The following is a 17,094-nucleotide window of genomic DNA, read 5'->3' as shown; positions in this document are numbered from 1 at the left end:
GCTATTTACTGTTGTACAAACAGGTAACTCTCAGAAAAAGCCCTGTTCCAGAGTGCATCTTCTCTTCACTTCCAAGACATCAATTTTCTTACTTCATGAGCTAGATTTTATTTAAAATATGCCATGTTAGTTTTTCCTGATCTAATTCGTATCTTTTAGATAACACATCCACTAGTGGCCTTTTTTTTCATAGAAAAGTCACTCATATGTGTAACATGAAAGACAACTACCTATATCTTCATATCTTCTGTTAGTTATATACCCTACACCAACACAGAGTTAGGGGTCCTTGTCCACACGCTCTTTTATATGTTACCTGCATAGTTTTTTGACACTCTCAATTCATTCTCACTTGGAATGCTTCATTGCCTTCAGCAGCCACCCCTGGCTTTTTAAGGCAGATGAGAGAAGGGTTATTTTTCTGTTGAGTTTAAACTTTGCTCTTCTAACTGCATCATGAGAAGGAGCTTTGCAATCATTATCAGTAGTCATAACTGCTGTAGGAAAGCACTGGAACCCTGCAAGCAAGAGACAAATTTTACTGCAGGAGTCTGACCCTAAATCTTTCTGAATTACCAGCACTGCATTTACCCTGCCCACAGTTCCCATAGACACCATTCCGTTCCTTTTGGGAGAATTGAGCCAGCCACACACCTCCCACTGAGCTCCTCGACAAGGAGGAACAGCCAATATTCTTCTATCAGAGAGATCACGTATTGAAACTAAATCCTAGATGAAGGACAAAAAGGGGCGCTAGGGTTTGAGAAAGTTGTAAATATAGGTCACTTTGAGAAGTGAAATTAAAGGCCATGCTCAACTACCTGTAAATCTGGGAGTATTTTTACTTTTCAGGTTTGAATCTTTAAGAAGAAGCAACTGAGAAAGCACAAGGATAATATATGATGAAAAATTATATTTACCACTGAGACCAGCAGAGACACTTCAGAGAAGAGAACAGAAATCACAGTGCTGCAACAGAATTATTTAACTCTCCTCTTCTGTGCTTGCTTATTGTTCCTAAGTCCTGCACCTTGTCTTCAAACAGAATTTTGCCTTCATTGTCTCTTACCAGCCTCCTGCACAATTGACAGGCTGATCAGTTAGGGCACCAGAGCACAGATCTTGAAGCAATACCTCAGGACCTGCATTCCCCTCAGGCCACCTACCTGTTTCCCCCCATGCAGATCCAAATTATTCCACCAGCGCTTACAACCCCATACTTGGTAAGCTTAGCTTTATTTAGTTATGCAAGTGAAGTCAAGTTTCCCACTGGAGAGGGGAGAGATGTCTACAATCTTATCTTGTGAAGAGAGGACCTAAGACAGACCCAGGCAGTGTATCTGGGATTACTTCTGACTTCATGTCTCCAGTTTTCATCCACAATCACCCCTCAGCGCTACAGGTCAAGCATGGGGGGACCCCCAGAGATATTCTGAACAATTAGCTGTGCAGTGCACCACATCATTCTAATGATAATCCACCAACCAGAGCCAATATATTATACAACTTCAGAACAAAAAAAAACCTGTAGGAGCTGCTGTAGCAAAACCAATTAATTTATTGATTCGTCTGTGGTCTGAAGACATACACTAAGAAGATAGCTGGGTTTTGCTATTATTCTTAGATTTACAGTTAACAAATGGCAATATTACAGTAAAACAGTAAAATTAATGGCAATTTCACACAACATAATGCAGAATAGTGTTTTGTATGAAGTAACTGCCATGTAACTAGTCTGTACTAGTCGTTAAGTCTGATGAGATACAAGCCTCTATTGCTACTGCTCAGTCCTCACAGCTAACCTGAGATACAGCATGCAAATATTAATTAAGGGACATAGATTTGCCCAGGAGCTGCAGCAGGGACTGCTGAAGCTGCAGCATTTGCAAGTGGACCTGGAAGAATCCTTCAAAGACAGCACAAAATATGGACCAGCTTTATTTACAACCATTTTTATTCATTCATTACCTCCTCAAGGAAATACTAGAGAATAGATCTTTAATGCAAACAAGGCCACAAATTCTTACTGCAAGCAAAACAGAGAACAGCTATACATAGCTGAGCGAACCTGCAGGCCAAGAGAGGCAGTGGCCATTACTGGAGGAACTTGGAAAAGACAAGCAAGTTTAACTCCTTTTTCCCTACATCAGTGTCATGGTTTGACTGGCTCAATGCCAGTGCCCCCATGAAAATACACACTCCCTGGTGTCTGCTGTGAGATGTAACTAGGAATAAGCAAAGCAGGCTCCCACGCAGAAATAAAGAAAACTTTATTAACTTAACTACAACTATGTGTGAAAAGAAACACACAGGAAAATGAAAACCTTCCAGAAACATTTCCTCCTCCCCCACACCACATTTCCAATACATCCACCCCTCAGATCACCAGCTCTCGGTCTAGCACCGCCCTTCAGAAAATCAATTCTCAGTTCATCAAGAGGAGAGAAATCCTTCTTATGCCATAGGCTTCCCCAGTGTTTCCATGTCACTCGTGGCACTGCCCGGAGATCATTTGGCATTGTGACATCTTCCTTCCATGTCCAGCACTCTCACCACTGCACATGGACCAAAGCTGCTTCTAGGGTTTTTCCTTTTAAGGGTGCTTTGTCCTGTTCCAAAAAGAGCATAGTCTCTCACTTTCTGGACACCTGTCCCCCCCAGATTTCACCCCCTGGGGCTGAGGGGTACCAACACTGAACCCTCTTGGCTCTGAGCCATTGCTTCCCCCTGGATGCAGTCTGTGTGTCACAGGAAACATGGTTCTGTCCATGGCTATACAAGACAAGTCCAGCCAAGGCCACTCCATCATCTCTTCCCACCTGAGATTCTTCTCCATTCTTCCGACATCTTTCAATTGCACAAACTTTCGTCACACTTGCCCATTTCCTCCTCCATTTCATGTCTATTTCTCTTCTCCTTCAGATCCAGGAGGATCAGTATTTGTAAGGTTCCCACTATTCAAGAAAGGGGTTAAAATCTCAGGCTCTGTCTGCTCAGGGCTCCCACGGCTGCCTTGCCAGGCACCTTCTCACCGCACGCCCCCCCCCCCTTCTCCTTCTCGCTGGTCGTGCTATCAAATTTCAAGGTGGCACCGGCACAGACACCTTCTATCTCTCTCTATCTCTCTCTCTCTCTCTATCTCTCTCTCTCTCTCTCTTTTCCACCCTTCCATCCTCGGGGCCAGGCCTACCTCACTCAGCTGCATGGCCTCCCCCTCCGGAACCCGGGAGAGCTTCCCCCTGCATGTTCTCTGCTTTTAACCCCCGGGTTCTCAGAGGTGTACCCATGTCCCCAGTGGCCACACCAGGTGCCAGTATTCAAATCTGAACACCTATTGGTTTGTCCACCGCATCCCAGAAAACTTACTTCCTCTCAAACCACGACAATCAGTCAAGACCACTGTCTGACAGTGTCCCATACCGGAAAGATCTCATAACACAAGTGAGACATGCCAGTGCATTTCATGTACAACCGGCGCAGAAGGAGAATTGTTACTGTCACCTGCTTCACACATTTCTGGCAAAATACAGTCATAATTTCTATAAAGCACAAGATAACTTTGAGTGCTACAAAGAGTTTAATTATCTCTTTAAAATCTGATCTACTACTTCCAAAATTTAACCATAGTCACTAGACCTCAGCAAAGTGGATCAATTTATGTAGAAGTGCTGAAATTTTCCTCTTTAAGTGATGTTAGTTAGAATCCCAGATAGAACTGTCTTTAGTCAAAGTACTTTTATGTCTTTGCAAATCTTTTGGAGGCTTTTTCTTAAATTATGAGCTGTAACTCAAATTGCTTGGGGAAAACATAAAACTCAAGATGAATTTGACCTGAAATTAATCTAGGCCTTGTTAGGTCCGCTTATATGCTCTGTGACAGACAAATCATAGTGTGAAGTTCTCTGATTTCATCTGCCTACAAGCTTCAGTGGACACATAACTTCTTATAGTCACAAAATAAGAAAAAAAAACCCTTTACAAACACAAACCTTAAGCGATTTCAGCCTAGTCGTCATTTAATGTGGCTGATACCTAGAAAACATTGATTGGAGTATCTCTTATTTCTGTCAAAAAATAATAGTTGGTCCTTGAAACTGTCTGAATTTTTTCATTTGAAAGCTTTTGTGAAACTTTATATTTTATACTAAAAACACCCTAGATTTTCTCTCTGCAGAAAACCTGGAGGAGAAGTGTTCACCACACTGTTCACTGATGCCAGAATCAAATGATGAATAAAGCTTGTACCACAAATGACAGAGCCATTCAGATTCATTTGCCTTGTGCTGGGAATGTCTGCCTGAATTTGCATTTTCAAATTAATGTGCTATTGTTTGTACATCGTTCATCATTTGTTATTGATGTCATCTTGTAAAACATAACAGTGATTCTCAGATAGGACTAAAGCAGATGTACTGTATTTCATTTTTAATTCTACTTACACACTCGAAAATTCAGTGTCAGCGCAGGTTAACCTTATATATTTTACAATGAAATTGACACTAAACCAAGAAATACATCCTCACAGCTGAAAAAAGTAGTGAGTTAGAGGTGTACTTTAAATCAAGACTCGGTTCACATTAACAGTGCAGAAGGGTGCCTGAGAAATATGACATGGCCACTGAAGTTACTTGCACAGTTTGTTAAAAGACAGCCTCAAGCACACATTTAGAGCTGCTATGCTGAAATCCAAGCCAACACTTAAGGGTTTCTTGGCAGTTAATCAAACCGGGGAGAGAAGTGGAATAGGTAAAGGACTGGACACCAAGGAAAGAGCACACTGGAAGACAAAGAGGTTAAAGAGGACTTGGCTACTATTAACCCAGGTTACAGTCTCATTTGTCTTTCCAATCACACTGCCATTCTGCCTTCCTAAATAATGAGAAAAATTAAGATAGATTTGCTTCAATAATTCTTTGATGAAGGAATTGCACTTCTGAAATAAAAAAAAAAGCAATTAGTAAAACCAAGAAAAAGAAATTCATTGGGTTGGGGTTTTTTTTTGTTTCTCACACTTCTTTATTCCTGCAAAGTTCAATAAAAGCATAGAGCATGGATTCATGGCTTGTAAAACCTGAAGGGAGCATTGAAATTATGTAATCCCACAGAGACTTTGCAGTGGGAGATGTATAAAAAAGGAGTTAGTAAACAAAATCAAATACCTCCCATCTTCACTGGGTACCAAACTGACCTGCTTTGAGAATTTAAACTAAAATCAAACTAGCTATAGGATCAAACTAGGCATAGGATCATTAAATAATGGAACACTTTGGGCTGGAAGGGACCCCTCCAACATCATCTAGTTCCAAGCCATGGATGTGGAACCTTCCACTTTGACCAGGTTGCTCAAAGACCCATCCAGCCTGGCCTTGAATCATCCATGGGATGGGCATCCACCATGTCTCTGAGCAACCTGTTCCTGTGCCTCACCACCCTCACAGAAAAGAATTTCTTCCCAATACCTCATCTAAACCTTCTCTCTTTCAGTTTAAAGCCATTGCCCCTTGTCGTCTCACTACATTCCCTTGTCAAAACTCCCTCTCTGGCTGTCCCCACATACACTACTCAGTGCAGGAGCATGGGAAGGGGCAATCCCCAAGTAGAGGAAGAGCTGGGGTAATCTGGTTTTCAGAAGCAGAGTCTCATGGGTGCAGTATTGCATGCAATGGGAGTGGTAGCTCCTTGTTTTCATCCTATAAGCCTGTAATCCGTCCCTTCAAAAAGTATTCTTGGAATTGTCATGGCCCGCCTTTGGTCAGTACCTCAAGGGACCCACACAACTCACAAAGAGAGCCATGTGCTGCCCAGAGCCGTGGAGGGCAGGGGTGTGTGTGCAGCTGTGTGTGCATACCTGTGATTGCACCAGTGGGGTTAGATTAGACCTTCTTGGCATTTACCATAGGAAGGTCTTTGCAAATTTGTATGTGTTTCCTTTGGTTTTTTAAGTGTTTGTTATTGTAGTTCATCTGTTGTGCTTCTGATGTCAATCCTCAATGTACAGTTCACTAAGTTGCTGATTAATTATGTCCCACTAATACATCAATAAATCACAGCAACTTTGAGTTAGTGTTTTCTACTCAGAATTTCTTTCCATGTGATACTTCATTGCCACTATGTTAATTGATCACAATGGAAGGTTTTACTCTTTGCCAGGATAAAGAATGAGAAATTCTAATAGCTACTTCTTTGCCGTCTTCAGTATATTAAACAAAACAGAAATAAAACCCAAAATGTTTACATGCTAATTTACAAATAACTTTTCTAGACATCACTCATTCAAATAAACCCTCATAATTAACAAACAGATGTTAATCTGAACAGAATAAAGACTGCAGATCTGGTCTCGTTAGTTCTCAAGCCATATTCAGAGATGACAGGTCTAGGATTTTCTTGGGTATTGTTCTCCAACAAATATTTTTAACTATTCATAATATAAAAATAAGAAAAATAATTCTGTATTATTCTTATGGATTTATAGTTACTTTTTCTGGAGAAAAAACTTCTCCTTCTCCAAATCAGGCAATGTTAGAAGTGCTGTAATTCTCTTCCCTTGACTATTCCACAGAATAAGTGGTGGTTTATGTGTTGATGAGGTTTCACAAGCAGGAAACAGCTTTGTGACCTGTCCCAAACAAAATTTGTGAAAGGGCAATGCTTCACAGGCACTGTCAAAGAGTAACATCTGCTTCCACATGTGACTTCAATATCTATGTCATTACAGTTTCTCTTTATAACAGTGCTTGTAATAATTCTGAAACCAGCATTTTTAAGCTCCATTTCTAGGCATCCACTATTGCCATTTATCTAGCAAACTTCTTTTCTTATCACTATTTCCAGTCCTTCTGCATTGCTGGTGCTTACACAGCTGGATTCAGACTGCATCTTTCTACATAGCATAAAAACTCTCAAAAAACCATGAAGGAAAGGTATTAAAACAGTGAAATAATAACTGGAAGGAGTTTCAGAAGGTCCAGAAGGACAAGAAAGTAAAAAGATAGCCCTACCAACTGAATTCCAAGACCATGTGCAGTGGGAGGATTTCAACTGGTATACCAGACTGTGTTTACTGCAGTTGGTTCAAAAGTAAAATTCAAACAAGCAAATCTGAAAATAATACAGAGACATATAAAGAGAGAAGCTATGAAAATTCAGTGAACATTCTCCAAGTCTACTTTTTCCCAGAATTTGCCAACAGTAAGAAAATCCTTTTTTGAAGCTGTTGCAAGATAGAAAGTCATTGAGGAAGATGTTAAAACCTGCTAATTGACAAGATCATCCCCCTGACTGCTGATTTCTAAACCTTCTGGCATTTTGCAATACATGGAGAAACCAGCAGAAAAAGCAGACTGATAGCTGTGCTATCATCCTTGCTGATATTTTTGTCTTCCTTTTGTGAAGATTCCAGGTAGTACATACAATTCACATCTTCCATGACAAAGAATATCGTATTCTTCTGAGTGCTGCAATGCTCACAATTAAAAAGGTAAGAAAATTAACTTAACTAAAGAGTTAAGGCTGGTTCTTGAACTCTTCTTCATCACTTTTATACTACCCTGGCCTTCACTGGGCCTTCACTGGTTTCAGTGTGATCACAGTTGAGTAACAAAAAAGGAATGCAATGCGGGGAGGCTGACAGGAGCTGGAGGAACAAAATGCAAAGATCACAGGGTTGAGATACTAACAATTTTCTCAAAACAGAAATGATGTTAGAAAACGTCTGACCCATCTCACAGCCAGTGGCTTCCCACCCCAACCAGTCCAAGCGCTGCATTTGCTCCACGGAAAGGAGGGAAGAGAAAACTGAAGATCTACAAGCTCCTGCCACACACCAGCAATCCTTGATGGTAAAAGTGGCTGTGATTGCATTCAGGTGAACACCCTTGACACAAAAAAGAAATTGCACTCTTGCACAGTGAACCCCTGATTGATTGAAACATGACCAAACAAACCTAGGCATGAGGATATACTCCAGATGAAGAGACAAGCCAGGCTCCTATCCAGTGGGGAAGGAAATTTACCCAGCTCTCACTTTCCTCCCTTGAGAGGCCAGGGAGGAAAGTCCTGTCTTATGCTGCCATCACCAGACTTCATGGCTGGGAGGATGGTTGTTATTCTTGCCTTTTGATCGCAGCTCCAAGGGTCAAGCCCAGCTGCCTTTTCAGAGCCCACTGCAGGTGCTTTCATTGCACAGCATAGCACAGCACAGCACTCTAATCCCCAGATGTGCTCTCCTTTAAAGGCCAAAGATTTGCAGCAATGTATTTCACATCCTCTAGAGATCTTCTTTTTTACTGAGTGGCAAAAGCAGTTGTCAGCACTACTTTCCCCTGGGATAGCCGTCCAGGTTCCAGCCCTGTCTCTTTCCTTGTTCCTACATATCATCCAAAAGTCAGCATTTTACATTGGTCCCCAGTCTAACATGTCACTTCTTCCTGCAGATAGAGTAGCAATTTTTGATTTTTGCATAATGATCAGCTAATTCAGGAGTTTCAGCTTTACATTATATTTGCTGCTATCTGCCCCCTATCCTGTCTGCTGTTATTCCTTTGAATTTCTGAAGTACTAGAAGCCCTTTCATTTGTTTTTACAATAATGTCCTTTTCTTTTTATTCACTATCTTTTTCTCTGTTGCTGCAGCTCCAAAATTTCTTTCTGGGCTGCTTAGTGACCTAGCTTTTCTAATGAATAGGCCAATTTTAAGGACTTTCTTTGATCCATTCTGATTCCAGCCACTGATTTTTCTGATGTTCAGCACAAACAAGCACAAAATATTTCAGCAGCCTCCCACAATAATCCTAATAATAACAGGCATTCATCCTTAAGTTTCACTTCATAACACCTACAATATTCTGAGAACCTCTATTATGTAGTATCCATTGTTCTGTGAAATGAATGGACACTCTTCTTTCACAGGGAAGTGCTTAAAAACCTGTTTGTTTTCTACAGCATAACTGTACCTTTTTAATATTCCCATTTTCTCTCTTCCCTGCATAGAGCCTGTTTCTCTTTTGTTCTACTCTTTAACACTGCATATAATAATGATATTCACAACCAGTCACATAAACTGCAGAGTATTTCTGTAAATCCAATAGGAGTATTCTGAATGATTGCTACATGGAAGAAAAAAGACCCAAAAAGTCTGGTCTATACCCCCTGTCCTCTCCAGTATAATTCTATTAAAATTAAAATTAAAATTAAAATTAAAATTAAAATTAAAATTAAAATTAAAATTAAAATTAAAATTAAAATTAAAATTAAAATTAAAATTAAAATTTTGAGGTACCTTTTAGAGAGATATGGGGTAAGAAAAGTGTTAAAAAAGACTTCTATTTGGCCTATAAATTCATTAAAATGAACCATAAAATAACTCTTCCCTATTTTGGTCTGCTAATTGTTTCTCCATTAATACCTGGATAATCCATTCATTTCTTTTAAGGTTTAAATGACAAAAAAAAAATCCAAAAACCTTTTTTTTTGCTAGCAAGATACTTAAATATCTAGCTGTTTATAATAACTCCTTCTCATAAGTCATTCACAGCTAGCAAACTAGTGCCATAACAAGGAGGCCAACCATGTAGTGGAACACCACTAGCCCTGGGACTGCTCTTTCATGCTCCCCAGTGACTTTCTCTACACAGTTCTTGCCTTCTCATAGCTCTCCAGACCCATATTCCCACATTTAACTCCTTTCCCTTTGGGACCTTTTTTCTCCGGCAAATTATTTCATATTTATAATGATTGGGTTTGAGGTGGGTGGTCATTTCCTTTAAATCTTTACCAGTCAAGATGGTTAGAAGAACACTTCTGTGCATCCCAACAGAGACACTGCCTGAATTTTTTACATAACCAGCACACCAAGACATTGTCAGAAAAATTAATTTAAATTCTGGGGGAATTTACCAGAAAAATTTAGGACCTCAGGCAGCAGAAGAATAAGGTATTTATATCCTAAACTTTGAGCTATATGCCCTCAAGATATCATTTGCGTGGTGAGTTTTGTCCCACTCTTTTTGCATAACTGGCCATTAAAGCCTCAGGAGCTCAAGGTGTTAAGTTCTCTCATGTTCATATGACATTGACACACGGTAGAAACTTGGTTGCCTGAAAGTCAGCAGAAATTTGCAAGAAACCTTGTTTTTCCCTTCATTAACACTGTTTCAGAAAGACAAGTCAAGGCAAGAAGGAAGAAAATTCAGACTATTTTTCTCAAGGGTATTGCAAATTATCTCTTATCTCCATTTCTGCTACCTGAGAGACCTGGCAGGGTCCTAATGCATCTAGAAAAGAAAATAAAAGAATATCAAAGCATCTGTGTAATTAAGAGTGATGGTCTTATATTGCAGGAGGGCTACTATCCCAGCCAGTTTGCTAAAGACAGGACTGGGAGTGCAGCTCTGTGTTTGTTTACCCGATGAACATCTGCACAGAAATCTGGTAACATGGGTTGCCAGGAATTCTTACTGGAAGGGAGCTGAAATATTTAGCAGTTTGATCAGTCTGTTTCTCTGCCCCAAGGAATATATGGGAGGGTGTCAGTTCCTGTAATTTCAGCCACAGTACTTTAATATCCTTCTGTAGGTGCTGATTTGGCTCTTGAGATAAACTTATACATGCCTTAAATGGGACCCTGAGAATCTTCTTGTTTACTGATGTTAGAGAGTAAAGGCAAGTAGTTTAGGCAAAAATGCTCTTCCACAAGACTCACTGGCAATGTTGTCACAGAACTTAATCAAAAGAAAAACAAAAACTCTTTGGACGTCTATATTTCTGTGTGCCCTTACATTATCTAGATGGGTGATTGTTTCTGATTAAGGTCAAGTGCCTGTGTATTTTTTGTAGATTAATCCAGAAAAAAACCACCACTTTTAGCTTCTTTGTTTTATTCAGAACCAAACAGGAACAATTTGGACCTTCTCAGACAAATTTCATGCATGTATCTGCATGTATCAGTGTGTGCATCTGCACTGAAATCTTGACTAGCCACTGTACCTAAATATATCTCAGAAATAAAAATGTAAGGTTATAGGTAGGATTCAGTGCCGTACCACAAGAGTCAGGCAAGAAAGTAGATTATATTACCAGAAGTGCTGGGTCTGGGCCTGGATCTACTCCTGCTATCAGCACATGGGTCCTGGGCCCCTCAAAATTACTCAAGACTGTGGGAAAAGACAAACTTGGACTGAGAAAACACCAAGGTAGCAATCTTAGGAATCAAGTAATGCAGAATGAGCCTTCTTTTACATACTAGTGATGTGGCATCCCTAAAATGTCCTGGCTGTGGCTATTACTCTGCTTGCAATTTCCTTGTTCCTGAAAACTGAAACTTTTCCTTCCTTCCTTCCTTCCTTCCTTCCTTCCTTCCTTCCTTCCTTCCTTCCTTCCTTCCTTCCTTCCTTCCTTCCTTCCTTCCGACACTTCCTTCCTTCCTTCCTTCCTTCCTTCCTTCCTTCCTTCCTTCCTTCCTTCCTTCCTTCCTTCCTTCCTTCCTTCCTTCCTTCCTTCCTTCCTTCCTTCCTTCCTTCCTTCCTTCCACCACTTCCGCCACTTCCGCCACTTCCGCCACTTCCTCCCCTCCCTCAAAATGTGCATGCCTGACCCAAAAAACTGCATAGTTTGAAACTTTTAATTCAAAATTAGGCATTTCAATGAGTAGGAACAATGCCTGCTGAAGCAGCATCAGGGTTAAAAGTGATCATGTGTTCACCAAACATCATCTTGCTCAAGACCAGTGGAAAAACCTTAAAATACTCTCTGTTTCTGAGCAGAATAAGGTTTATGCCTTCTTAAGAGGTTATGTTAAAGATGGTGAAATTGCTTTAGATGTATATCTTGGTACAGATATAGCTCCTTTCTTCATTTTTCCAAGTTTGTACAAGTCTGTGTCATGGCTGTTCATTTGTTCTGATGTTGGAAGAACCTTCTTTTGTTCAAAATAATTCATATTGTTAAATAAACCACTTTATAAGGTGCTACAGGAGGTGATCTCACAGAACAGAGATAACAAGATGGTTTAGTGTGGAAAGCAATCCCTTTCCTTTCAGTGCTACAGAAAAACATGCACATACACAGAGGCAAAAATCTGCAGCTTACTTAAGACTTCCATCTACAGGCTTTTATGAGGTTGGAATGTTATTCTTCTCTTTACCAAAAACCCCTCACCTGGGATTGTGACCATTTCCCATCTCTGCTGTAGAAGCAGATCCTTCCCACCTCTGCTGTAGAAGCAGACCAATTACAGTCTTTCAGTTTTGTGGACAGATCAGCCACTACAAGCCTCTTAACTGCCTGCAACAGCAGTCTCCAGACTCTCTTTTCTCTTTAAATGCACAAACATGAAAGCTAATGGAGAGATGGTGGTGAAATTGCTGTGTTGTTTGCAGCTTACTATTGTATCTGAAAATGTCTTTTGCCCTTTATGTACCTTTTTATAAATCAGTGTAAATACTCTCTAGTGAGGAATGTATGTGTACTATCACAAAATACAGATATTGTCAGAGGAAAGAGCAATGGGGGTAAAATAGTTGCATTTTTCTCTTTTATGGATATTTTCCTTGCCTATCTTGAGGTCATTTCTTTCCAATCTGGAACAACTAAGTATAAATAAAAAGAAAAAAAAAGAAAAAAAAAAAAAAAAGAAAAAAAAAAAAAGGAAGAAGAAACCTGTAAAATTGTTTCTTAGAAATCATCACCCAAATTCAGATGACTTGCAGAAAAACTCCTCTCTTTTGTCTTTCAAGAAAAGGAAGGTAGTAAGTACACCATGCCTTTCTGCTTCCTTATGCTATGGAAAAATCTATAACCAGTCAAAAATCTGGTTAAACTGTGGAGAAAATCTGGCCAGGAATGGGTTACTATATTTGCAAAGATTGCTTGAAGACCTTTCTTACCCTCCATCCTCCTAAACAAAATAGAGAAAGGCACCTACTTAAAATCCTGCACCATAGGTACCTGAATACTCAAGATCTCAGCTGAAACCCATTCTGCACTCTGTATTTGTATATTTTTACTGAATCATGGCAAGAGTTTCCCATATTTGAAAAAGAATATGACTTCTCAGAACATTTCTGTGAACATATCTGCTACTTTTGAAATATAAACTATTGTGAATGCCAAAGAATTTGTATCAATTTATTTTTATTCATCGCAGATACAATATGAGGATAACAGACATGTCACATTTCTAGACAGCTTTAGAAATTGGGTACCTCAAACTCTGAGATCAGAGTTTTCTAGCGAGAGAGGCAAGCAAGTCCTTGCGTTGTTCCTCACTGGCTTCAGCACATGAAATCAGCAGGAGTGGATGTGTCTCCATCTCTGGATGAATGGTGCAAAAACCACCATCACACCACAGCACTGAGCTGTAAATATTCCTGATGATCCCTTCCACTGTTTCACGTCTCCCCAGTCCTCTCCCCATGATGTAAGTCTGTGTAGATCCTCTGTTCTGTTTATGCACCAGCTCTGGTTCCAGCCCAGGGTTTAGTGTTAGGACTTGATGAGGTAAGTAGGCGTAAAAAAGCATCACGCAAATTTATGTCCAGAAAGCACAAAAATTTCACCTGTTCAGAGAGATACCAGGAAAATACAAGTTATTTGTGCAGGATTTCAGCACAGACTAAGTATTTCTTCTGTCCCTCATGTGCAACATCTGCCAAACAAGTCTCATTGTCTCTTTTCTAATGAATCAAATCTGTTAGGAGAGTGAGAAGGATCATGCTGAGAACTGTAAATGTTCACAACTCCTACATGCTTTGAACAGACAGGGAAACATTCCAAGTTCCACACTGGCTGGAAAATGCACTGTCCCAAAATCTCCTAAAACCATGCAAGAACAATTAGATCCATGGTACACACAAGTTATGTGAAATTTCTAAAATAGATGGAGCCCAGTTGCCCCCAGTGATAATGAATATAATGATATTGACTTCAAAGATACTTACACTAGCCGAGCATTTTGCTCTACATAATCTAGGTAACTAATTTTTAAGGTCAAGTAAAGTAATGCAATAAAAAATTCAATAAATTTTGAAAAAACTCATCACAAACTTTCTAATTTTAAAACAAAATGTTCATGATCACGGAAAAACTAATCCTGAGGACAGTGTGTATGTTACCAGGGCTCCTCATCAGCCCAACAAATCTGTTTCGAACACAATTTGAATAGGGACCACTGAAATTTCTATAGTTGCAAAACTTACCAAAATATTTTCATTAATTATAGATTCCAGCTATTTGATTCTACTCAAGTCAGATACTTTCCCTCTTTCAGATTATCCATCTTCTTTGGAGTAGTGGCATAGTGACATTGGATGGGAATGACTGGAGAGGAGCTGGTGCCACCTAGAAGAGAAAATATTGATCAGTGAACCCTGCCTTTCGCTGGGAGGTAGGTGCTGACCTATCTGTGTCAGAAACACCACTGAGACCCACAGAGCCATTAGGATGTTAGTGCATTATTAGAAATTAAAATATTCCATCTTGTTATTTCATCTTGATTCTGACTTTCATTTTAAATTACTTTCTCTCTTGTGCCCTGTTAAATTGATTTGTTATGCTAAATTTGTGCCAAATAAATAATGAGCTTCCTAATTAGCTTATGTTGAAGCAAGGCAAGGATGAAATTATATCCAACTGTCTTAGTGTCTGGGGCCCTATGAAAAAAACACACTGAAGATATTAGAAACTGTGCAACTCCTCAAGACATTAGTTTCTAGCATGTTGATTCCCAGTGCTTTGATGCTGCAGGGAAGTAGCTGCTTTGAATGCTTCTGAGAACACAGAGCTTAGCTCTAATCACAGCAGTCTCACAGATAGCTACAACCTACCGACAAAAATCCCAGTAAGTAATAGAAGAAAAATATGCATTCACACAAGTCTCCTGAACAAATACCTGACACAACCTTCTGAATTAACAATTATTACTTTATTTTATTTTACCCTAAATAATCTAAAGCCTAAGCAAACAGGCATAAATAACCTAAGAACCTGGGCACATTTTCAAGATTTTAAAGGGATCTGAGCTCCTATCCCATTTTTGAAATAAGGTCTCAGCCTTGTACAACAGATACATGCAATGGAAAATTTTTACTAAAAATATCAAGAGAGAATCTCTGCCTCTGCTTAAGACAATGGCAAAATCTTTGTTAGCCACATTCCAACATGGATCTACAATCAACAATCAACAATCTGTGGATCTTCTAAGATGCAGATCCACATATCCCCTAAGACAGGAAAGAACCAGAACTAAGTCTCTGGTATGTCTGTCTGCTGTCTTACACAAAACCGTGTCTGGGACACTGCAAGTTAATACTGGTATCACAAGGATTACTAGAATTACAATCTTTTACTATTACTATTTCTTTCAAAATTGCTAATATTACTGTTGTTCCTGACTTTCTGAAGAATTACTACTCTGTCCAGACAATTTTTGGTATTTTTACATGGCAATATTTCTGACCAGATGTACATACATCTTCTGCTGCTCTTTTCATGCATTTTATTTAATGAGATATCCAAGAACAACATAAATTTTTGTTGCGACTCACATCCCAAAAATAGTGCAGATGAAGCAGAATAAGCAACTTTAATAGCTAACCAGGGAACACACCTAATCTATCAGCCATGACAAGTATTTTCTTTGTGCATGGGAGAAGCCTCATGAAAATACATTATGAAATGTAATTAGACACATGCATTAATTCTTTTGTCAAGAAAGAGAAATACTTTTTTTAGCTGCTGGAGTTCACCATTAGGTGGATAACCATATGGCATGGTTGGCTGAAGACTGAATCATGGAAAGGGAAGCTGTTCACCAGATTTAGCTAGAAGCTAGTAATGTCTAACCAGCAGAAAGAGGAATTAATATTTAAACAGGAAACTGAGGAATTAATATTTAAATCTCTGTTTCCACTAGATGAAAATAAAAAAGAAGCATAAGTTTTTTACCTAGATAGCAAATATTTTAGAATAAGCTTATAAACCTAGGATGCGAGACTTGCCTTAAAAGCCCAGAACAGAAGTCCACCTAGTTCAGTGGAACTAGACTACAACGCGAGCTAGAAAGAGGCACTGAAACAAAGAGTGAAATGAAGGCATGAGGTTTATACTGAATATAGGAAAAACTCCTTCATTGAAAGGTATACTAAGAATTGGAGTAAGCTGCTCAAGGAAGTCGACTTACCTGTGGCATCAATTTTCCTAATGGTTGCTGCCAATTACTGTTGTTGTCATTATTAGTATTAACATTCCTGACAACAATATGTCTAGATCATCAAATTAGTGTTGTCAAAAAAGAAAAGAAAAGAATAAAAGCAGTGGGAGAAAACAGGTATTCTCATGAAAATATACATCACATCACAACAAATATTCAACCTGTCATCTTGAGAGATTAAATTGTTCCACGAATAATAACACTGAGACCTCGAGTTTAGTTAAGAAAGATGAACTACAAAGCTAAATAAAATAATTTATTTTAACTCAACACATGTCCATATATTTGCTGCAATGCTAATATATAATATGAAATAAAATTGCTATCATTTACAAGTGGGTATGATCTAGGCTGTTTTGCCATTACCAAACTAAGTGCCATTACCAAACTTCCTTTAAGGAATTTGGTCACAGTAAAGTCATATTTTTTACTTTAATTGGTTAGGGTTTTTTTCTTTCAGGACATAATTTGGAGAATATTTGGACAATTTGGGGAAGGGCCAAAATAGAGGGATACAGGAACAGTAATTGAGATTGAAGAACTGGGTGTACAGAAATCAGAGCTGTAATAAGATCAGCTGCAAAGATTCAGTTGGGTCCCTTAGCAGGCTGAGCTGTTTGGCTGATAGACGAGTTCTGTGAAATGAGATGCATGATTGTCAGTGTAACAGGGAGGTTTCTTCATTTACACTCTTAAACACTGCCCTGAACAGTTGCATTTCAGCTCTGGTATCTACTTCAGAGTTCCTGTGTAACACAAGACAAGTTGCCACAATACTTTACAAATCTCAATGTCTATGACACATTTTTTCAAGTGCCACTGAGCATGGGGGAATGTAGAACAACAGAGCTCTCAGGGCTGCACCTGAAGGCAATGAGAACAGGTCT

The sequence above is a fragment of the Melospiza melodia genome, chromosome Z, assembly GCF_035770615.1.
Source record: "Melospiza melodia melodia isolate bMelMel2 chromosome Z, bMelMel2.pri, whole genome shotgun sequence".
NCBI lineage: Eukaryota > Metazoa > Chordata > Aves > Passeriformes > Passerellidae > Melospiza > Melospiza melodia.
Note: the sequence above shows the minus strand (reverse complement) of the source record.